The sequence below is a fragment of the Rhipicephalus sanguineus genome, unplaced genomic scaffold, assembly GCF_013339695.2.
Source record: "Rhipicephalus sanguineus isolate Rsan-2018 unplaced genomic scaffold, BIME_Rsan_1.4 Seq216, whole genome shotgun sequence".
NCBI classification, from domain to species: Eukaryota; Metazoa; Arthropoda; class Arachnida; order Ixodida; family Ixodidae; genus Rhipicephalus; species Rhipicephalus sanguineus.
The window spans coordinates 613918-637738 of NW_023614789.1; the positions used below are offsets into that span (position 1 = coordinate 613918).

The 23821-nt window shown below is 46.4% G+C and overlaps 1 pseudogene; it reads left to right on the forward strand.

Moving 5' to 3' along the window:
- Positions 1 to 2881: 2881 nt before the first annotated feature.
- Positions 2882 to 3797, forward strand: LOC119376747 (rhomboid-related protein 4-like; annotated as a pseudogene).
- Positions 3798 to 23821: the final 20024 nt, after the last annotated feature.

Sequence of the window (23821 nt, forward strand, 5' to 3'; positions counted from 1 at the left end):
GCTCTCATGAAGTAGCTTGGTTTTGCAAGACCCAGATGAAGCACTGCCTGACATGCATTCTAGGCATGACATGTAAGAAGTCCTGATGTATGTAAGAAGCCCTGCTGTAGGCAGCGTCTCAGCACACGAGACCTGCCTAAATTTTGCCACCTTTCATTTCAATTTTCTTTGGCACAGCGGACGCAACATTCTTCTGGTGCGAAAAAGTTCTCGAGCCAGCAAAGGTAAGCTTTCAAGACTGGCAAAAATGAATTTGTGTAATGCTGTCATCTGACCAATATTTTTCCCGAATATGTTGGCACTCCATGTTTCGAGCATGGTAAAATTGAACATGTATAGTTGTTTGCAAATTTGCCACGCTCGCCACGGCCGATTATTCCGGGTTGCATGGGCCATTCTCACGTTAAACAGCACAGATTTGCTGTTGAAAATTCATTCACTGATAGCTAAAAAAGCTAAGTTCACTTGAGTGGGGCTTAGGATAGAGCAATTAAACGAGAAATGACTACAGTGCAGCTTGTTAGTGCCTTCCTAAGACAGGAACAGAAGTGTCATCCTTTTGCTTTTGCAGTTTGTATGCATGTGCTGGCCAAGCTGTCTGGCTGGCTTGAGTGAGCAAGGAATTAAAACGCTGGTACTTGAGCCTCCCATTTCTTTTGTACACACTTCTTTCGTATGAGAGAGAGAAAAAAAAACTCGCAGGGCCCCTTATGCATTCACCTAAGACGACTGGAAGGCGAAAGCTCAGTCGATCTATTGATACTGCCCCGCCACCCTCTGAAAGCTTTCGGCACTCAACGTGGTTTTGCCGGTTTTGCATTGCCTCCGTGATCGGCCCACCTTTAACAAAAAAAAAAATGTCATATGATGACCTCACAAGTTTTTGGCGATCTGTGACGTCATCACGTGATGACTTTTGCATCATTTATGTTGACGCCGGTCAATTTTCGCGTTTTATGAAGCATACCCATATAGGCTTTCGCCTTAAAATACTGATCTTAGAGGCCGTTGTGCTGGCCACGGTGGCGCTGTGCTGGCCGGGAGAGTATTTCGGCCGCGCGTTAAAAAAGTGCGGCCGGTGCGGCCCTCTGGCGGGGGTCTGGCCGTTTAGGCGAGCGAGACCACGGCCACCTGGATCGGGGCGCGGGCGGTGTTGCCGCGCGCCCCGATCCAGGTGGCCGTGGCGAGACCGGCGAGACGGAGACGCGGTGGCTCCGGCCATCGTATCGATAGTATGCGCTGCCCTTCTGCGGTAGTGTTATGTTATTTCGGCAGAGTAAAAAGCTGGCTTGGTGTTCCCTGACTACTGTGCGATGGAGTTAGGAGAGGCCAGGATAGACGCACATCATTATCTTTGTTTATTGCTAGCGTGCATGCTTGTTGACATCCGACCGTCAGTTCGTACGTGTTGCATATCGTGCTTTAATTGTGTTAATTCTAATGCGACCGGACTGCTCGCACTGAGCTTACAAGAGTGCCCCCTACCTCTAGGCCGCACCCTTGATTTAACAGCACTAACATTGTTTCATTTCGTTGTTGCTGCAAGTATAAATTCTGAGTGAACAAAGCAGTACAAAAGCGTGCACTGTCGGCGCAGAGCATTACGACGTTCGGCGACGAGTATGGCGAGTACGAACAGGTTCTGTCTTCGGGAGAAGAAGCGGCGCGGCGGGAAATATGATGGGAATTCGCTAGAGCATATGGGCCCAACGATGACGGGCCGACCCCGAGTTTCGAGTGATGCGTGTCGCCGCAACTGCACGACAAAACTCGTCGGGAGAGACGTCGGCCGCCCAGCACGAAGGAATTCGATCCTGACTTGCGAGTGGCCAAAGCAGGAGCTCACGGACCGTTTAGCGGCGTCATATTATCATCGCTGTATCGACAGCTAAATAGTACTTAGTAAAAAACGCACCCCAAAGCCAGGAAAAGGCACCAGCTCCGCAGTTTCATCAGTCTTCGCGACGCCAAGTCAGTGAAGCTGTGCTAAATTTTACCCTTGAATGTTGCATTTGTGGCTGCGACGTGCAGCTCATGCAGTCACTGCTTGATCGCGATGCCCACTGAATACTTTGTAATACCAAAGGAAACATGGCACTGCGCAGAACCCAACGACGGTCGGAGTGCCGCCGCGGCCGCGTCTTCGTCGTCTAGGCAACCGCGACCGCCGCGCGCGGAGCAGCTCTGTGTACCACGTGACTTTTTTAACGCGCGGCCGAAATACTCTCCCGTGCTGGCCGCGTGACTTTACGCGTAAAGTCCCTCTATTTTTTCCTCTAATAAGGTCCCTCTGTAGGGACCTTATTTACGCATGCTGTGGAGTACTGTGAACGCGATTGCTAAATAATAAACCGTCAGCACCGACGTGAGGAAAAGAAGAAAAACCTTTGCTTCCTTCATGTTCTATCATATCGACACATGTAGAACTCATGTTGCAAGCGTCATTAGTTTGTCGCACGATGTAAATATTACACTTTTTTATAGCATTATGTATCTTGTAAATTTTAGTTCTGTATTTTTGCAGTTTGCAGAATAACGGAACTCGGTATATCACCTTAGCCCAGTGGATAGCGTCATCATGGTGCGTCATCAAAACAAATGACACGTGTCATTCGCGTTCGTTCACTCAACTAGGGGCTGCCACCCTAACTCAACTTGTATATCGCGACGCGCAATGGGTTACGCTGACCACAGAGCACGAAGCCTTGGGTCTCCTTTCTTTATTTTGAATGCGATCAAAGTGTAGGCTCAAACGGCGGCTGCAATGCAACGCAGGCAGCAGCGAGATGCAATGGGCGTGATGCTCCTCCTAACCCGTATTATTTCAGGTCGGTTTAGAAGCGATTCCACCTGTGACGCTTTTGATCGTCGTCGCTCAAGCATGCACATTCCTTCAACTCTTGGAGTTCCATGGCGAGGCATATCCGGCGCTTGCATTAGTGTTGACGCGGTCATATTTAAAAAACAGTGGTTGCGCATCTTCTACGGGCGATCGAGCACGGTGACAGCCTACACCTGTACTACAACATGGTTTCCTTCATTTGGAAGGGAATGCTCCTCGAACCTGTACTCGGGGCGCGCAGTTCGCCTACATCATCGTCCTCTTCACCGCACTCTGTGGCATTGTGTTGTTAGGTCTGAACTATCTATTGGGCACGTTCGTCGACAACGCGTTCTACTACCAGTGTGCCGTCGGCTTCTCGGGCGTCATCTTTGCCCTCAAGGTACTGAACAATTACTATTTTCCCGGGCGAAGCCGGCCTTTTTGGGTATCGACATCAACTTGCCCGCGGACAAGTCGCTGGCTCGAGCTGGTGCTCATTCAGCTGGTCACGCCGAATGCCTCTTTGGTCGGCCACCTTGCCGGTATCCTAGTCGGCCTCGCGTACGTGTACGGAGTCATCACACCCATCTCCGACCTCGTCTGGAACCTTCTCGGGCAGCAACCCGCGCGTCTCACGCGGGCGCATTACGGACCCCCGTCGGCGTGTACCAGCTGGTGGTTTGTTGGGTGCGATGCCGTTCGGCGCAATCCTCTTGTCGGTGGCGCTAGTCGTGTTGCAGACGGACATTTTGCCGCACCACTGGATGCGAATGGTCAACAGTCAGTGTCTTGCCTCTTCGCTCGTCATCGATCATCACCATGGCAGCTGCTCGTCATCCCTGCATTGCACACTTCGGGACCTCTCCACCTGGCCTACACGGTGTTGTCGTTGGTCGGCCTCGGCTACTACCTCGACACAGGATGGGCACCCTCCGCTCCTAGGCAAACTCTTGGCCCTTACGGTCCTCACTAACGTCGTTTTCTTCTGCCGGTGACGTACTACATCCTGCCGAACTACAGGGAGGTGGCTGGTGTGCGTGCGTTTGAGATGCACTACAAGTGCTTCCTAGGATTGACGGCGACACTGCTTGCCATGAAGTGTGTACACGGCTTATTACCCCGCGGCTCGTACTTGTTTTGTTCTTTCCGGTTCCAGTACCCAAGCTGCTAGGTGTCATTTGTGAATTTGCGCTGCTTCATTTTGCATTGCACACGTGTGGATAGTAGGCAATGTGATAGGTTTTTTTCGCAGCATTCATGTTTGTAATATTATCTTGACTGTATTAGCCGTGTGCTTTCTTTGTTATTTTCTTTTTCTCTTCTTCCTCAACTTCCCCGTGCTATTTGTGTAAACTTGTGCACTATCACGGTCATTTGAACAAACAACCTAAACTTTCATTGCCACATGCTGCACTTGTTTAGTGATCAGTTTGGTTACTTGATAGAAATTACTTATTTCTTACACTTGAATGAATAAACTGGCCAACATCTTTCGTCTTTGACTGGTATTCTAATATTTTGCACTTGTACGTTACAAATGAACAAAATATTTCACAAAAGTAATATTCGATCTGTGGTTTCTATTGTGTCATATTGTATGACAAGTGATGTGTGAACGCAGCTGTGCAGCATACCCTTATTTACCTATTTACCAGTTACAACTTGCTTGTCACTTCTCATACTCACTTCTGCCTACTTATTTGTGGACATATGAGTCGTTTCAGTTAGGATAGACCCTTACAGCAACCATGAAGTTAAGCTGTGCAACCAGGTTGGTCTCCTGTACTTATTTTTTTCTTCAAGGACACTATCATGCATTGCCATGTTGGTGATACGTTGATTGCCTTGCATGTGTTCATCGAGCATTCTCGATAGAGTCGTTGCTCATAGCCATATGTGATGAAGCTTAAATGTTGAGTGCCAATTATTGAAGACCTCAGTCCACTGAGAGTCTGACTAGGTACTGCATTTTGTAAAGCACTGGAACTAAAGCCTCCCTTTATGTATTCCTGTCCTCCTGGTGCTATGAGATGATATGATCAATATTGTGGGCATGCTCATTGAAACTGGGGAGTGGTGGTTACCATCAGGCCCGTAGCCAGGGGGGGCCTAGGGGCCCAGCCCCCCCCCCCCGAAATTTTGAAGTAGGCATTTTTACCAAAAATATAATGAAAAAAAGGAGTTTTTCTCAAATAGTCAAGGTTTTCAGCAAGTGCCCCCCCCCCCCCCCGACAAAAATTCCTGGCTACGGGCCTGGTTACCATGACCATGCTTTTCATCTTTTTTTCTTTCTCCTGCACCTGTTTTCAGTCTTCATGATCCTGAAAGGAATCCATCGCCATAAAACATACTTATGTGCCCTTTTTTTTTTATGCGGCAGCCTCCTTTTATAAGGGAGTATAATTTTACTATGCTCACTGATAATCATGATAATTTTTCTTTCATTGCCATTGAAACAAGGCAGTGACAAATATGATTCCTAGTCGCTGGATATAACTTTTTTGTTGTTGTTGTTAAATCTGTTGCAGTGTGCATTTTCTCTATCTCTTCATTTAAACCTCCATTTCTGTATATATTACAGTTGCTCTGGTTCAAATGATCTGAAGTAGCTTCAGGAGGCACGGAAAGCAAATGATTGTTATGATTAAAATTAGTTTATTCAAAGAAAGTTAACTCCAATAATAGAGACATTGTCTTAAAAGGCAAAACCATGCTGTCATCCACTAGGGGTTGATTGGCTGTTGGTGGTGGAGAACAAGAACTGTTATCTCCTCTCTCCCAGTGACTTAAGTGCCCTCAGTTTGACCCCAGAGATACTGTTCGATGTCTGCTTCAATGATTTTAGGATGTTACTCGAAGGTTTCATCAAGTGTACATGAGCTCATGATATCACAGTTCAGCAAATGGTATACTTTAGCCCAGAACAAGGAGATCTTGTATTTCCAGTAATCTTGCATTTCCCGTAGAAGAGCTAGTATGGTTGAACTGAGGTAGAACATAGAGTGGTGACATTCAGCTAGTGGAGCACGTCTTAGAAGGGTGAAGTAGATGCAAGCACAGGCTAGTAAAAATGCAGGAGCTGTCACACTAGAATTTTTAAAGGTAATTTTTCCTGGGCCTCTTTCGCATTGTTTAATGGGTATTATGGTGTCACTGACAATGTTGAGAATGATTTTTGATCGATTTCAACCTTAGCTAGGCTCTTACTAGAAGTGCGGCAGATCAGAAGTGACTTAACTGTAATGACTTACTGTCTGGGTCCGAGCTAGTTCCTAATGTGACATATTAAAAACAGTAAGTGCATTACACAGACAAAGAAAAGCAGCACACACAGTTGGAAATAGCGCTCTTGTGTTCCATTTCGTCGTCTTAGCATTAACTGTAATACGACAGGCACTTAAAGCCGGATGGGTCTGACATAAATATGTGTTGGGCAGGGGCGTAGGCAGAAATTTTTTCGGGGGGGCACCTCCTTGATCTGCAGTGGGGACGAGCAGGCAGATGTGGTCGGGTGTCATTTTCTGCTCTGTATGCTATGGCAAAAAAAAAATTTCGGGGGGGGAGGGCCCGGGTGGGCCCTAACGTGGCTACGCCCCTGGTGTTGGCAAGTGGTGATACCGAGGGTTCCTGGATTGATGTATGTGACCGACATAGTTTTACCAGGGCGTCGCCAGGATTTTTTTTACTGTGGTGGCACCCACGACAAGAGTTCCTTCAGGGGGGCAGAGAGGATGGGAACTAAGAGGGCAAAGGGGGAGCAGGCGGAAATCTTAGGGGGGCAGCTGCCCCCTTCATGCCACCTGCTGTCGCCGCCCCTGAGTTTTACCACTGGTCAATGCAAGGGATTTTCAGGAGTTAGTTGGTGAGCACGTGTGGCAGTGACGCCACATATCCAAGCCTATATTTAAAGGGACACTTAAGGCAAATAACAATTTATGTCAGAGTGAAAGCTCAATGTATGACAACGTCTAAAACGGCAATATTATCAATAGCAGTGTCCTACTTGGCGAGAAATTAAGCTAAATGTATTACACGATGAGCGCCACGAGTGGGACATTTTAGAAATGATCCCGATGACGTGAGAGAGTCCGACTACAATTAATCGCTCGTAATCAGATAGCTGCAATAAAAGAACTTTCCATCCATCAAGAGACGTAAAAAATGCTGCTTGTTCGTTTCTGTTTGATTCATGGAAAAATTTGCAGTGGCTTAGCTCGGCTATGCCAGGATATACGTAGCGTTAGCAAAGGTTCAGCTGATTATTCTTAGCTTTCCAGATTGTCTAGGATTATTAGCCTTCTTCTGTTCATTCTCCGTACGCTGAACCGCTAATTGCCAGGCAACTACTTCGGGATCCGATGAGATAAGCTTCTCGGCTTCTGCGCCGTTGAGCAGCATTTGCGCTCTCCTCTCCATGGCGTTACCCACCTGCAAACACCAGTCAGAGGCGCTATCAAGCGGCTCCAGCACAGTGTCGGACGGCGACTACACAGCGAAGGCGAATATCTGCGCGCGCGCTGGCGCCAATACGTCTGTCAAGGCTACGACGTCACCCTGGAAAGCGCAAACCGGCGGCGGCGTGTCGCGCGCGCCGGCGCCAGCGGCGCCAGTTTGTCTGCCGCGGACGACGCCACTCCTCCTGAACCCGCCGCAGACAAGCAGCGGCGAGACGCGCGCGGCGGTGTCGGAGAGTGCGTGAAATGCCAGCTCCGGTGACCCAGCCAACCCAGCTGTGTGACATCACTGATCCTCGCGCATGCGCAGCACGGCTCATGATCCACGCGAAATCGGCTCGGGCTAGGCAAGTGTAGCTAACGCTACAAACAGTGGCGCCTGCCCGACCCCCACTTCATATCAAGGAGGTGCCCCCCCGAAAAAAATTTCTGGCTACGCCCCTGGCTACAAAAGAACCTCTTTGGCGTTGCCATGGGGAACGGCGCGCGTGGTTCAAGGTACTGTTTTCGCCGAACTGCGTTTCGCCCGGCGTCCTGCTTCGCTCACGCGGTCGCGTCTCAGTGGTAGTTTCGGTATCGCGTACTGCCGCGTGTGTTTTTGCGCGCTCGTGAAAGTCGCTCTAACGGAAAGTTCGACAAAATGCCGCATGCATGTGATGTTGCCGGATGCCCGAATGGTGCACGCCGCCCGCGCAGTAAAGGCGGGCAACGTTGGGCACGGCAGCAGTGACGTGAGAAAGACCGCTTTCAGGGGTAATTTGAAGTGCGCTAACGCGATGCGGACCACTAAAACGTGATTTTATTTCAAAATAAGCACTTCCTTGGCACGAAAGTAGCACCATGAGGTTCTGGACCGCTATTTCAACAATCAACGTCGACTTAATATTGCCTTTAGTGTCCCTTTAATTATATGCACACAACATGGCACAACAGCTATTTCAATGAAACCAACGTTGATTCAGCCAAGGGTCAAATAGGAAGGCTTGAATGCAGCGCTTCTACAGTCATGCTGCCTTCCTTCTTCTTTCTCTACCGCGCACACCAATGCTCACCCAAGGGGGTTCACTCCTGGTTCGGGATCAAACACCACATAACTATAGTGCCTAGTATGTGGCCTAGAATAATGTTACGCCACCGCCAGGCCACACTGGCACACTGGTGGCACCATGGACGCGAAGAGCGTTCAGTAAATAAATCAATAAATCTTGTATCTTTATATTAAAAAAAAGGTTTCATCCAATTTTAATAAAACCTCTCGCGGGTGCATTTTTGAACAAAAGGTAAGCCTTGTATATTGAACAGAAAGGTTGGCGTGACCAAAAAGCAGAGGCTGTAATTGGTGCAGCCTTTATAATCTTGTATTCGTAGATTTTTAAAAGAAAGCTATCGATATTTATGCTTCAAGGTCGCGTGGTCAATAATAGAAAATATCACGCGAGGTAGAGTACAATATTTAAGAGTCCAGTGCAGACGCGGAGATTGCCCGCGCCACCCGAACTCCCCGTGGGGACCGAGAAATCAAGCTGCCTGTCGAGCTAGTAAATGCGCTGAATGAAGCACAGACGAGAAACGTAACAGGGACAGGACAAGTGGTGCGCAAACTTTCAACTGTTTATTTTCGCAAAAGCACGTCAAAGAATACACAAAAACACTGAAGATAACAAGGACTATATTGCAACGTGTTGTCATCGAATGAGGTCATATTGGTGCTACGTTTCTTATTGGTGCTTCTGAATGAAGCACAGACTTTCTCGTCTGTGCTTCATTCAGCGCATTTACATAGCTATGCCATACCAACTAGCCCAAATTGAAGCTTTGCTGCCTGTCGACTTCGTCATTGCGGCATTCGCATGAGTAAAAAATAATCATAAAAGCACGCGAGCTATCCGTCCACATCGTCTTTTCGGCATTAGTAGGAAAGCCCTTGTAACGGGCGGGGAAGATCGAGAAAGTTTTACGCTCGTCGTAACCGTTATTGCGATCGGGAAGAAGCGGCTGCAGATAAAGCTGCGACAGTGGTCCATTACAGCAACATATGCGGCCCTAATGCGATGTAGGCGTTCTGGGAATGCAGAATTGTGTGTAGTAAAAGACCGCTGCTGCGACAGCAGAAAAACAGAAGTTCGGACAAAGTTCGGACTTTTGCCTCCACATTCCTAGAATGTTTTAAGCATCCCCCGTAATTCATTCTAAAAAAGATAGGTTTTTAGACTGAATACTTACCAACGAGCTCAGCTCTTGTTATTGTAAGCCCCGTATTCTTTATGGTTTCTTTCAAATTTATAAAAATGATAATTCATGCATTTATGATCTTGTATTTTTCGATGTTGTAAAGTTCCATCGAATAATAATAGAATCAATCGGGTGCATTTTTTACCCAAATTATAAGCATCTTGTTTTTTCGAAAGATTCAGCCAATTAAAAAAAAATCAATTGTGCGGGATTTTTGACCAAAAGGGTAAGCCTCTAGCCTTTCGAAATCTGGCATTTCTCCATGCCTCAAAGTTTCATCTCATTTTATTAAATTAATCGTCGGTGTATTCTTGACCAAAAGGGTAAGCCAGTGGAAATCTTGTATTAATGGATATTTTAAAGTTATTTCGATGTTAATAAAATCGATCGTGGGTGCATTTCTGACCAAAAAGATAAGCTTATATCCTTTGGAAATATTGTATTTTTCAATATTTTAAAGCTTCATTGAATTTTAATAAAATCATCTTGGGTGCATTTTTTGACGAAAAAAAAAAGTCACAGTTTCGCCGCTGTGAGTGCGATAGCAAGAATTGGAATGTCACAGGAGGAACGACAAGCAGCTCGATACTTGCAGCCAGCTGCTGAATCACAAAGAAGGACGCCTGAAAAGAACGCACAGGCATGCACAGGGCAAGCGTGAACTAACAACTGTCGCAGTTGTTGCGTCGTTGTGCTTGAGCAACGCGTTGCAAGTGTCGACATTGGAGAATCGGATGTTGTTGTTGTTGTTGTACCCTCTGCACATGGCTCACACCCACTCTGGGGGATTGGCCAAGAATTGATATGAATTTTAGAAGTATTTGAGTATTTATTGTTGATGACAATAAAAATAATAAATACATAAATAAAAAAAGGTACGCAACAAGGAAAGAGTGCAATACTTTTTTCAAACATTCAGATCAGACACTTTAATCATTGTCCCGAATAGAAATTAGAATAAGAATAACAAGAAGAAGAACAATAATAATAAAAAGAAACATTTTCAAGTCGTATTCTCTTTGTTCCGCGAAGGTATCTACACACAGCATCAAACGTGTCTTGTGGCTGAAGCCCACAGCTGAAGCACCTTCGGTAAGTACATTGTCAATTGTGAAGTTCAGCCCCAGGTTAGCGAATGGGATAACAAGAAGTTTTTCTTAGTAATGTGCATCGGCGACATGAAAAATAGTGCTCTATTGATTCCATTTCTAAACAATAGTGACATAGGGGTGATATCGCCAGACCAGCCCTGTGTGAATATAGATTTAACGGGGGCACACGACATCGTAACCTAGTTACTAATACTCCCATTTGTCTAGTGTGACACCACTGGATCTTCCACGGAAATTTTAAATGACCGAATTCTGTCCTAGGTGTTATTAATTCTATGGCGTCTGCACGAAGTGAAAATTTTCTATACCTAATCGCAGTTATACTGGCCACTACAGGAAGGGCAGAAAGAATTGGACCATTCAATGCAGCTCGCGCTAGTGACAAGTACTGCAGAATGGGCAAGTTGGTGCATTATGATATTGGTGTAAACTGCGTTTTCTGGTCACGTGTGCTGCGCCACATGTTTGGTTTTTGGTCAGGTAGCGGCGTCACGTGTGCTGTGAGGTGAGCCATATAATGTGCTGTAGGGTCATGCAATAAACAAAAAGTTGGAAGTTTAGCGCTCATCCTGTCGCCTGTGTTTCCTTCTTCGCTGAAGCCTCTTTTCTTTATGCTCAAACTGAGCTGCGCTATAACAATACGCGCTAGTGAGTCAGCCATTTCATTAATTCTAATCCAGAGTGGCCAGGTACCCATAATAATTTTGAGAGCTTCAGCTGTGGAGGAATTAGCGTAAGGAACATCTTTAGGGCAGTTGATTTTGATGAAGCTGCAAGCGACGTGCATACTGACATGGAGTCTGTTGTTATGGCGCTATGGGCGTTCAAGGCTAGTTTGCGCAGTGCTAGAATAATTTCCAAGAGTTCCGCTTCAAAAATGGGGGTGAAGTACGGTAGTCTTAATGATATGACCAGCCAAGCGAAGGGCAGTAAATGCCTACGCCTGCCTTTTCGTCTATTACTGAAGCGTCTGTGGCTGCTACATTATTTGTTTCCATGTGTGCAAGGTAATCTTGCAGCCGGTTATTTAATGCCCTGTATAATTGAAATTTATGTTTAGAGGGAAAAATCTCATCATATTCTATCTTTAGATTCTGATTGGACACATTTGCTGCAGGCACATCTCGAATTTTCACGTTTATCCGGTCTAGCTGCTTCTGAACAAAAATAATCTGTGGTGTACAAAACGTGGCCAATGAGCACGAAAAAAGGAGTCTTGGTCATTTTTAAAAGCATATTCAGATCGTCTTAACGGATAGCTGTAAAATTTTAAAAACTGCACCGTTAGCATGCGGAATCGACAAGGCAATGTTGGTAATCGCGCTTCCTGATACATAACGTTAGCGTTCCATAACGTTCGATACATAATGGTTAGCTACAAACCTAGGGAGCCCTAGACATAATCGCAAGGCTTCTCGCTCCAGCATAATCAGAGGCTTAAGTTTGTAAGCAGGGCCACCTGAGAACAATACACACCCAAATTCTAATATTGGGCGCATGTGTGTCCCTACGTAGTCCATATCGTCTGCTGCTCAGTGCGTAGTATACCTAAGGAACTTTGTGCCTTAGATGCAATACTCTCTATGTGAGGAGTCCAGTTTAGCTTGCCATTATAAATTATCCCAAATATTTAAGCGACCCAACCTGTGGAATGTGCTATTGTTTATAACATATTGAAATTGAGATGGGATCTGTTAACGGAAATATTAACAGCGCGCTTTTATTTACATTTATGGACATGCAAATTGTCTCTAGCCATATCTCTAGCATATTCATATATGTCTGTAATTTCTGATATAAAGAATGAATGTCACTATCTGCCGTGAAGAATGCAATATCATCTGCTATAAACATATACTTGCACATCCTGGCGATTGGGGATTCAGCTCATTAATATGTTAAAGAGTACAGGAGACAAGACTGCTTCCAGGGACTGCGCGAGTCGGTTTGAACTTTGGCGACGCACAGCCATCCTTAAACAAAACAATAAAATTCTCTAGCCTTCAAAATTCCCTCAACCACGCAATCATATATTGTGGAGATTGTGGCTCTGTAAGATGTCCAATAAAACTGAATGTTCCACACTGTCATGTGCTTTGGCTATATCTAGCATGTTGCCTTCTTTTTCGAGCAAGTTGTATGCGGCCTTCTAAGTCTGCGTGTGCACACCATATTGAGCACTCTACTCTAAGGCCAATTTGATTTGGATTCAATACTACGTTTACCGCCAACCATACTGTAATTCTCTTATGTAGCACCCTCTCTATGAGTTTTATCATATTCGATGTAAGAGGAATAAGTCGTATGTTTTCTATGTTATAGCCTAATCCTTGTCGTTATTGTATCGGAATTATTTTAGCTAGTTTCCAATCGTATGGAATCCAGATGTAAGTTAATGAATAATTCACAGTGTTTAGGAGGTCACATGGTGACAATTTGAATAATTTTTATCATATAACTGTAATTCCATCCGGACTTGGAGCTGACGAGGGCAAACCTTGTATCACCTGAGCTAATTCTTCCAATGTAACTTTGGTAAAATCTGTCTTTAACGCTGGTATTGCAAATTGTGCGACTAGTTGATGTAAATCGACACTCCAGGCCTTTAGCTATAGTTTCCAAAGATTTCTTCATTTCCTCTGACGACATAATTTCACAATCTATATTAGTTGGGGATGGCAGAATTTTACGTGATCTCATAAACCTAAAGAGCGCATTCTCTTAGATATTTCTTTTTCTTTTAAATTGCGGCGCGTGGAGTGACCCTTTGCGTCTCCTGCCACACGGGGGCGTGTGATGTAGGGTGTGCCTGGTGTTCTTTGTTTTTTTTTTTTTCCTTCCGCATCACGAGTGGATACAGAAAAGGGCCACTTTGTCGTGTGCGTCTCAAGGGCAGTTTTCAAATTGAAAGAAAATTAAGAGTGTTGCGTGATAGAAAACATGCTCAAGCTCCTCCGAGATTTGCTTACCCCAGAGGTAAATGGTGTAATAATACTCGCCGTTATTTCGCCTGTGCATGCATGGGGCATGGTATTTTGTTGCTTCTGTTAACTGCCGTGTATGTGATGTGCCGGAAACAATAGAACATTGCTTTGTTAGCTGCAAAGACGCTATTCTCCTCTGGCATGTCCTTCAGCGAGCACTGCAGAAAAGTTTGTCATTAATTCTCATGCCATACGTTATCTTATACCAACATCACTTGATGAAGTGCCGTATGATATGTTTTTCCTCATTGGTATGCATAGCTTATGGAAGACACGTATGCAAGACCGTAATGCAGAACCCACCTTTCTTCAAGCGTACACTTCATTCGAATGGCTATTCACCTAAAGGACATTTATGACGACCTGGACATTAGACCGGACTGGTACCCCCTCTTGGTGAGGTGCTCGGTCTCACCACCTTTCCTGTAACACGATGTGAAGAACTCTCACTGTTCTACTGCACGTTCTGTTAGCCATCCAATGTGTCCTTAGTAACGTTTGAGCGCTTATTATCGCTATGTGATTGTATTTGTTCTCTGTATTTGTGCTCTCATTGTGCATCCTAATACTCAGTGTAATAAATACCATGGATGGAAAAAAAATGGGGCATGTATTATTCCGTGTACGTAGAATGTGCATATCGCCAGCAGCGAAAACGTTTTTCTTTAAACTGCACACATCCACTCTACCAGCGAAGAAATGGCTCAATGAAAGAGCAATATATGTGCCCTGGACTGTAAATTGTAGACTCCGTAACCAACCTGAGACGATAGAGCATTGTTTATCCATTGTCGTGACGCATTTTATTTATGGGACATTCTAAAGAGAACAATCAGAAAAGACCTTCCAATCACAGCTCATGGTATTAGGGTCCTCCCTTTCAAAAAGAGCCCCACCAATAATACACCGTATGATTTATTTATCTTATTAGGACTTTATTCGCTAAGGAAAAGTCGCATGATCGACAGGCACGCCGAGCCACCACGATCGACGAGGTCTGTCTTCCGAGAAGAAGCTGCTCAAGTGCGCAGTGTTGTTGAGACTTTTGAGCCCGTTCCGGAGTGGCTTGCACTTCTGGACGCTTGTGTGTGTTTGCCTGACTTTTGAACAGCCTCTTACTGTAGGCAACAATGTGGGTGTTCTGCATGTTAAGGTAATTCTAATGTGACGAAGTATGTAGTGTGTGGTTCACAGCTATAACGGGTCGTCTTTCCATGAATTAAAAAAAAAATGGGGCATGGTTGAGTCGTCTATGCAGCGGGCTGAGGAGCGAGGGGTCGATGGTTCAAATCCCCAGTCGGGTGCTTCGGAATTTTTTTCTGCTTCATTTTTCTTCGTGCCCTTATATATATATATATATATAATTATATATATATATTATATATTATATATATATATATATATATATATACGGGACATGACGGCGACGGCAAAAATTAGCCGAGAGTGTCCATATAATTGCTATCGCAATAAAAGGTAAGCCTATAGCCTTTGGAAATATTGTATTTTTGATGTTTCAGTGTTTCATCGAATTTTAATAAAATCGATCGTGGTTGTATTTGTGACCAAAAAGCCCTACTACTCGGTCTACTGAACGTTATGAATTTGAAATTTCAAGTAGGGGGCGTCACTTAGGTTAACGTCGCGAAGCCTGGTTAAACAGTGCAGATGGTGGAAAAACTAGAGTCAAGAAATGAAATCGCATTATGATGTGCCAGTCTTCGCGACGTTAACTGAATGAAGCTGCTTCGAACTTTTGACCAAAAGGTTAGCCGAAGATCGCGACTGCATCGAGAAGTCCAGAATGAGCAAACGTCGTTATAAGAGGGTTTTAGAGCTGTAGGGTATACCCAATACCCAAAGCTTTGCGCACGCTGTCCTTTGCGTTTACTGCCACTGCGCATGCGTCATACGCTAACCTCTTGGGTACCCAAGCTAAGTGACGAAAATAGCGTATCGTACGCAAAGAACGCTATCTCTGCGTGCACTATTCTAAAACTGCCTGTAATCAATCATCAATGTGCTTTGCTTCGTGGGTGTGCGGGCTGTGCTTGACATGACAGCACGCATGGCGCACGTAGCCTTAACGAATTCAGACGAACTAACACCACTGCAATCGTTGTAGGAAGCAATGACGTATTTCTTGTCGTCTGCTAGGGTATAATAGTTTTGCTGAGAGGCTTCGGCTTCGGTCCGTTGAACGTGTTGGGTAAGCGAATTACTTGCATTCCTACAGCTGGTCGCATTAGAAAGTGTGATAATGTGGCTCTGCTGTTTTGTTTTGCGTAGCCCTCACGGAGAACCATGGCAACCTGACTATGAATCAGCAGTCTCTCTGACCGCGGTGCGCGCCGTGCAGGCCCGTAGCCGGGGGGGGGGGGGGGGGGGGGCTAGCCCCCCCCCCCCCCCGAAATTTCGGTGAAGTAGGCGTTTTTACCAAAAATAAATAATGCAAATAGGCGTTTTTCTCAAATAGCCAAGGTTTTCAGCCAGTGCCCCCCCCCCCCCCCCCGAAAAACATTCCTGGCTACGGGCCTGGCGCCGTGTAACACGGAGTGAGCAGCTGAGCCAGACTCAAGACACGCACGATGAACATCACGCACACCGCGACCTCCCATAATCTGAATTGGTCGTAACCAAGGAGGTTTAAATCGTAACCCACAGCATCGCGCACGTATGAAAAGTCTCAACGGAAAAAGATTGGCACAAGTGACCGGTTGCCGGAGTAGCAAGATTCCGAGATGCGGCGCTGTTTTTCCGGAGCACGCTGATATCGAGAGTGCCAAGCACATTCCATTATCCAAAGCAGGAGGCCGGCGGAAAGCACTCCAACAAAGCTTTTTCGGAACAGCTGCGATAAAGATACGGTTGCTCGCAACTCCAGCGAAAAAAAAAATAATGGGCATAGCCACATCTGCCGATAAGCAATGAACAAGCGTTTCTTTAAGAATATGGGCCACTGACCTCCATTGATATGGGCTTTCAGATGGGCCAACAGTAACATGGGCTGCTTTCCGCCGGCCACCCCTGCTTTGGAAAATGGAATGCGCTTGGCAATCTCGCTATCGGCGTGCTCGTGAAGAACAACGCCGCGTGTCGCGATTTGCGGCTCCAGCCACCGGTCACTTGTGCTATCTTTTACCGTTGAGACTATACGTTTTGAACCCTCAATGTTCCACTTTCAACCAGCAAACGCTAACACGCGCGTCGTACAAGTGAAACGCAAAATGTTGTTCGTCACCACATTCAGTTTGTTTTGCCTTAGGTTGTAGCCCGTGAAAGCGGACACGCAGTATCCCCATTTACGGTATAACAAACGGAAGACAACCGTCAATAGAACATCGATACGTAATAAAACAGCCGAGGCACAGGAAGCGAAAGCTGGAGGAGGAGAATGCAACTGAAAAGGCGAAAATCGCCGGGGACATTTGTCCCTGACAAATTGAGCTTGTACCACTGATCGTAAGATACATAGCTAAAATAAATTGAGGCGTATGTAGTTCATCGTTTTCACATTATGTATATACCAAATTTAACACATTTAGGCGCTAAGGAACGGACGTCGGAGGGCTTGCTTCGAGCTCAACGTCGTGTTATGCTCGCTTGTATTTGCGAGTCGCAGCGCGCCGAAATAAACTGAAGCTTCTTTTGCATTGTATACACGCAGTTAGCTTTGATGAGTTCCTACTTTTCTGATGCGTGCATTGGCGGAAGAAGCTTTCTAGGTCCTTGATTTTTAGGAAACCGTGCCTCGACACAAACGAAAGAGGGGGCGAGATCTATTGCGGACGCACATTCTCTTTGCACTACCCGTTAGCGCCAGGGCTGCGAGGAGGGCGCTGGCGGCGATTTTTTTTTAAATTTTTTTGACAGGCCGCCTGAGTAGAGGCTGACGTCTATATAAATGCACTTGAGTTCGAGATCACGGCGATTGCGCATCTTGTGACTGAGTTGTGAGTTGCAGTGCGTCGTCTTATGCGCTTTCTGTTGACACGCACTTACAACTCCATTCCGTGTGAGCTCACCTTCATTATTTACGATGAAACTGAATACCACCGCCAAGTCTAGCACGCGTCTCAGGGGCTGGAACGCTCGCACGGTATTGTAACGGCGCCCTTGTCGGACATTCTAATGCGTGGGCCCTATAGCGAGTTTTTCCTCTAGAGTCTGTACTCACTCTATGGTATAACCTTCCCAAATAATATGGAACGGCTGACGGTGCAGGCATCTATTTGACTGCTTGCGCTTTTCCAGGGTCTGGATTGATATCAGTCGCGACCAATAACTTAGCCAAAAAAAAAAATTGGCCGCGTATCTGCGTGCTTCGCTGCAAATGTCGTGTAAAGACGATAGAAGAGCGCTGTGTGAGATATGGACGCCATCTGGCAATACGTCGGGAAAATGAGTGGCTGTGTTGCGTGCTGGTAGTCCCGGCGCAGCAGCAGCGAAGACCGGCGGTGACCAACGCGACCGGCGGGGACGCCAGCCAGCCCGAAAACGCGGTTTGGCGCGAAGCGCTGAAGCAGAGAAACTTCCGCACTCAACGAGTACACACATCTTTTATTTACACGTCGCCTGGGTAAAACAGGAACGCCAGAGCGGCGCCCACAACCGGCAGCCTGAAGGCCGCCCACAACGCTGCTTTTTCATTTTTTATTTTTTTTCACCTTCTTGGCCTTCTCAAAACTAAAGTTTTCAACACCAACCCATGGCATTCTTACAGTGCAATACAGAACCGAAACCGAAACACAACAATGAGCTCGTGCTAAGGGCACGGAGGAAGGCAAATTTCAGCGCAGTCGCATTTTCAGCTTTGTTGAAACAGCGCTCACTAGACGACGACGAAGTAAAAGAAGGCACACGACAGGCAGCGCCTGTCCTGTGCCTTCTTTTACTTCGTCGTCGTCTAGTGAGCGCTGTTTCAACAAAGATGAACGCATACCAACTCGCTCAAGCTTCCATTCTTATGCATTTTCAGCGCAGCTTAAGAAACTAGGGTCCTTAAAATTACGTATGTATGCATTTTCTATTAAAGGAACGCGCCACATAATACTACCTAGTGATGTTGCACCTCAGATATGCATGATATTTACTTTTGGATCGACAACGTTCACAAGTATGAACAGCCGTACCAGTTCAAGACGGCTGGCCCTTGGCGAGTGGTTCAACTTTGGCCGAGTGGCTGAAACGAGGGACGTGCCGACAAACAGACAGACAGACAGACAGACAGAAAGACAGACCAAAATTTCTGCGTTTAAGTTCCCCAAGAAAGACTATCGTCTTTAAAAAGGCATGGCTTTTCTATCGCAAACACCAATGATAAGCGGAGCTGGGAAGCCTTAGCGAAGTTGTGCAAAGCTAGGCGAAGAAGAGCGGGTTCTTCTTCTGTGGTTATTAAGGAAAGGAAAAAGGCACCTAATTTCTGTCTGCCTATAGGCGACACGGCGCAGTGCCTTGTAGGGGGGGGGGGGGTAAGGAGGGAATAAAAGAATAGTGAAAATAGAAAGAAAAGTGATAGGAGCACATCCATCCAACGAAGAGAAAAGAGGACAGGAAAGATGGGGAAACGGTCACGGGAGTTCAGGGACGGGTCCGCGAAAAACACAGCTAGAGGCACGGTGCACAACATCGGCGAGCGGCGGCGAAGGCCCCGTCGATGAGCGGCGCACGGCATAGCGGGCGAGGAGTCCGTCACGGGGCGCCGATCAGCGAGAGGTACGAGGAGTAATCCAGGACATCGCGGCCGGCACGTCCGTCTTGCTTGAAATCCAGCGAGCGAATCCGGTTCGGCAAAGCAGGATCAAAGCTAAGCAATGTTCCTGCTCTCTCTCGCCTCACTCGTTCCTTGCCTTGACGCTCCATTGCTTTACTATTCTTTACCATCGCCCCCACCCTCTCGCTTTCTCCCACCATCACTCTTTCCCTCACCCTTCGCTTTCACTCGCCCTTTACGTTCTTCACACCGTTTCCCATACCCTTTTTCTCGCCCTCACCTTTTCCCTCACCCTTTGTACACTAGGCTTATGCTATGCTTCCCTCCGTTATAAAGTTGCCCCCTTTCCCAACTTGGCCACGCTGCGATCATCGCTGCGCACTGACCACGCTCGACTTTAACGATTCCCACTGTAATATACTCGCGAACCCAAACGAACATTTAGCTTCAATAACATTTGCTGGCAGGCTAGTTGGTGATGCATAGTTCATGGGTAAAATACAGCACAAACCAGACGATTAACACAAGGAAACACGGGACAGAGTGCTGACTTCAACTAACAGTTTATTCTTGGGCGAGCTTGCCTATTTATGAAATACGATCAAAATCAGACAAGATATCTCCCAAAAATAACAGATCAAGAAAACAAAAAGCCCTTACCACAAACACGTGCGCCACTGCGTCATCTCTTCCAGAACATAAGATTCATCTCGTACGTGATGACAAAAATTCAAGTTCTTTTTTTGTTAATAAGATCGAAGGAGCGCTTACGCACAACGAACCTGCCTTGCAATTTCCCGAGCCTCAATTATTCGCGCGCTGTCTTATCCCGGCATCTGCGCCAACACAGAAGTCTGCTCAAAGATAGGTTTACAGCCACAATCCGGCAGTGTATAGCCAAATGCCCCGACAGCAGTCTCGTCACGTTATAGTGATGCTCCTTAAGCCTCTCATTCAGGCACCTGTCCGTCTGGCCGATATATCTTTTTCCACAGGTCAGCGGAACGGAGTAAACACTTCATCCACGCATTCCACGAATTGCGAACGGGTTTTGTCGTGCACCTAGGTGCAGGTTCAGCAGCGTTTACTGCCTTGCATATCCGAGACAGTTTTTGGGGCACGGAAAAAACCACTTGTACACCTGCGCGATTACCCACTTTTTTCAGGTTGTGGGAAATCATGTCGCAATAAGGAAGACGGACACATTCCTCGTCCCTTTCAGTGGGGATTCGGCCTCGGAACACCTAGCTTTCTTAAACTTCTTCAGAAGGCTTTCAGCCACTGCTGACAGAAGAGGCGTAGGAAAACCGGCACTTGTGAGACGAAATAATTGAGGCTCGGGAAATTGACAAGGCAGGTTCGTTGTGCGTAAGCGCTCCTTCGATCTTATTAAAAAAAGAACTTGAATTTTTGTCATCCGTACGAGATGAATCTTATGTTCTGGAAGAGATGACGCAGTGCGCACGTGTTTGTGGTAAGGGCTTTTTGTTTCTTGATCTGTTATTTTGGGAGATATCTTGTCTGATTTTGATCGTATTTCATAAATAGGCAAGCTCGCCCAAGAATAAAACTGTTAGTTGAAGTCAGCACTCTGTCCCGTGTCTTCCTTGTGTTCGTCTGGTTTGTGCTGTATTTTACCCATGAACATTTAGCCCGATCGAGCATGACGCCGTCCGCCAGAGTTTCGTTAGAACGGCATGGAGCCTCGCATATCATGCGGCAGTGTCCCATCTAATCGCCCGCCCGCACCGTCAAACCAATTATTAGTCGTGAGGAGCTGTGGGAGACTGCCCTGCGCAGCTCCGATCCCACCCTCCAGGACCGAGTCCTGAGGTGGGCTGGGGAGGTAGCGGAGGCTATACCGCGACTGGTAAGCTGACGTTATGCCACACGAAGTGGTGACGGACGCCATACTGAGACTGGATCACAGAGTAAGGTAGCTATTTGGGCAAGTTGGCTATTCGGGTACCTATTTGGGTACCTATTTGGGTAGCTATTTGGGCGTGCTGTCGGTTCCTTATTCTTCTGTGTTCGTGTGTGCGCGCTGTGTTAAGATGTGGATCACAGACCTCCCTCTCTTCTTCCAGACCCTCCCCTTTCTTAAAAAGGGAAATAAGTTTCTTCACTCTCGTCGCATTTGCTCTTGATGGGTTAAATGCAAAATGTCATCCGTGAGGTTCGCTACCTCCAGATGGTCATCCAAATTTGGCCCATGCGCTTTTCTAAAATTGTGGGGCGGAACTTATAGCGAGTGGTAAAATGCGGTTGCCTTATCCGGCAATTGATGTCACGGCTTCAGGAGCTGAACTAGAACTGCCCGGCATCACGCCACAGTTAAGTCCGCCATGTTCCTCTTTATTACCATTGACAATAACAATCCTTTACTAGTAAGCTATACAAGGTCCACCTGCCAAAAATTCAATCTAACTCCCCTTCATTATCGCTTCCACCTATAACTCGCGCTGTTCACTATGGCCTCCGAACATTAAAAAATACGATCAAGTGGCTTTTTTCCTCTTTATTTTCCCTGCGTTTACAGGAAGCCTTAAAGGGACACTAAAGAGAAAAATGATTTTTCTCATATCAGTAAATTACTCTTCCACAATTCCAAAATTACGACGCTTGCCGCAAGAAGACGCGTCGTAAACGGAAAACGCGAAAAGAGTAAATGCGGACGCCGCATTGAAATTTCGGCAAGAAATGCTGTGACGTCATATACTTTGACGGCGTCTACTAGGTCCTAGTAGTTCCTAATTAGTAAAAATGAAGTAGTACATTGTCCTCTGATGGGGCCAGAGAGACTTAATGTACCAAGTGTCAGGAAATGTCGTTCAGCCAATGTGGCCAAACTACGAAAAATATGCCTTGAAGTCCGTGACGTCACGCGCGGAGATTTCGGCGCAAAATATAAAATTAAAAATTAAACTTTGACCTTGATTTTCTCCTCCACTAATAAACCTATTATGGTGAAATTAACGACATTAGAGTTCTCAGAGTACATCGTATCAGTCTAAGGGATTCATTGTTTCACTGTAGTGCACTTTAATATTTATAATTTGGTTTACCTACGGCATCCTGCTGGTCGTACGGGACCCACTCATTTATTTTATTTTTTCAAGGTTAAAACAAGGTTTTTTCAAGGGTTTTTTTCAAGGGAAAGGGTTCTATTACAATAACAATAAAATGGCCACTGCTCCCTCAGAAGAAATTGTGCTCACTTGCAGCAAAAGGTTGGGCAAGTGTTAATGGAGTAAAAAACTGCAGACAACAGCAAACAACAGCAGCAAAAAGACAGGAATAGCTATGCATAGCCTAACCGCAGCGACGCAGGCTCTCTGGGCAGCCCAAAGTTGATGATGATACTGCGAGCTCTTGAGGACCGAGCACCATTTTTCTTCTGTGACGTCCTTGTCCCTACGTAATGAGGGGCACCGCCAGAACATGTGTTCTAAATTGCACGTTCCCCCCGCAGTGACAAACCGGTGTCAACACAGCGGGCGTGCATGACGAACCAGTCATAATTAATTTCTGTACGTTACATATCCTTTTCAAAGTATGAATGCTGTAAGCAACCGAAATGACAAAAAAAAATCGATCCAGTAATGCGCTAGAGCAATTTCTCCGGAGTGAGAGTCTGCGAAGCGTGGCCCGCTAATGCGATTCCGTACGACCCCGCCGGCTGAACGACGCCTGCACAGGCTGAGCCCCCAGGTTCCAGGCGTCGGTGGCTTTAGAGGGTTCCTCCGCGCCCGAAATGTCGCTCTCCGACAGGCTGGGCTCTCAGGCTGCAACGAAGATAAATGGAAGGAATGAGTGCAAAATGAGTGGCACTCGCAAGGGCGCAATTAACGACGTAATGCTATTTCGTTCTATAGCTGTTTCGATTTGGTATCCACCAACGACACTCCGTCATTAATCGAAATCTTCAGGGCTATGCCTACGGCGCTTATTTGTAACGCGATGCAGCGAAAGCTGCGTAAACTATACCCGCAGCATACTATACCCAACAAAAACTTTTCGAAGATTTGGAAAGTACCGGAATAGAAGTTGGTTGCATGCCGATAGCGCTGGGTACTCTCACCTAGCGCTGGCAGCGAACTCATCGCGTATAAATGTATTTCGTTCGGTCGTATAACAACATTCGACCATTCCTTTTTTTGGAACGGTACTCGCTGCCATATTGTCACGTGGTCGTGACGTCGGCGAAGACAGCAGTCGGCGTTTTCAAGATGAAACTGTTTATTTGGCCGAACTTGTGGCCGGGAAAAGGAAAGGTAATTTACAGCAATACACACGGTGCACTGATAGCGGCGAACAGAGCGTCGACCGCGATCAACTGACAAGCGGTCACGCGCGTAGGCTTTTATACAGGCGCTATCGAACTTGCCAGCGATATCGCTGGTGGCGGCGGTATCTCTCGACAAAGCTGGAACATTCGCGTGCGGCGCGCAATCTTAACAAAACGATCTACTACAATCGCGAAGCTTCTCGAACACTGCTTC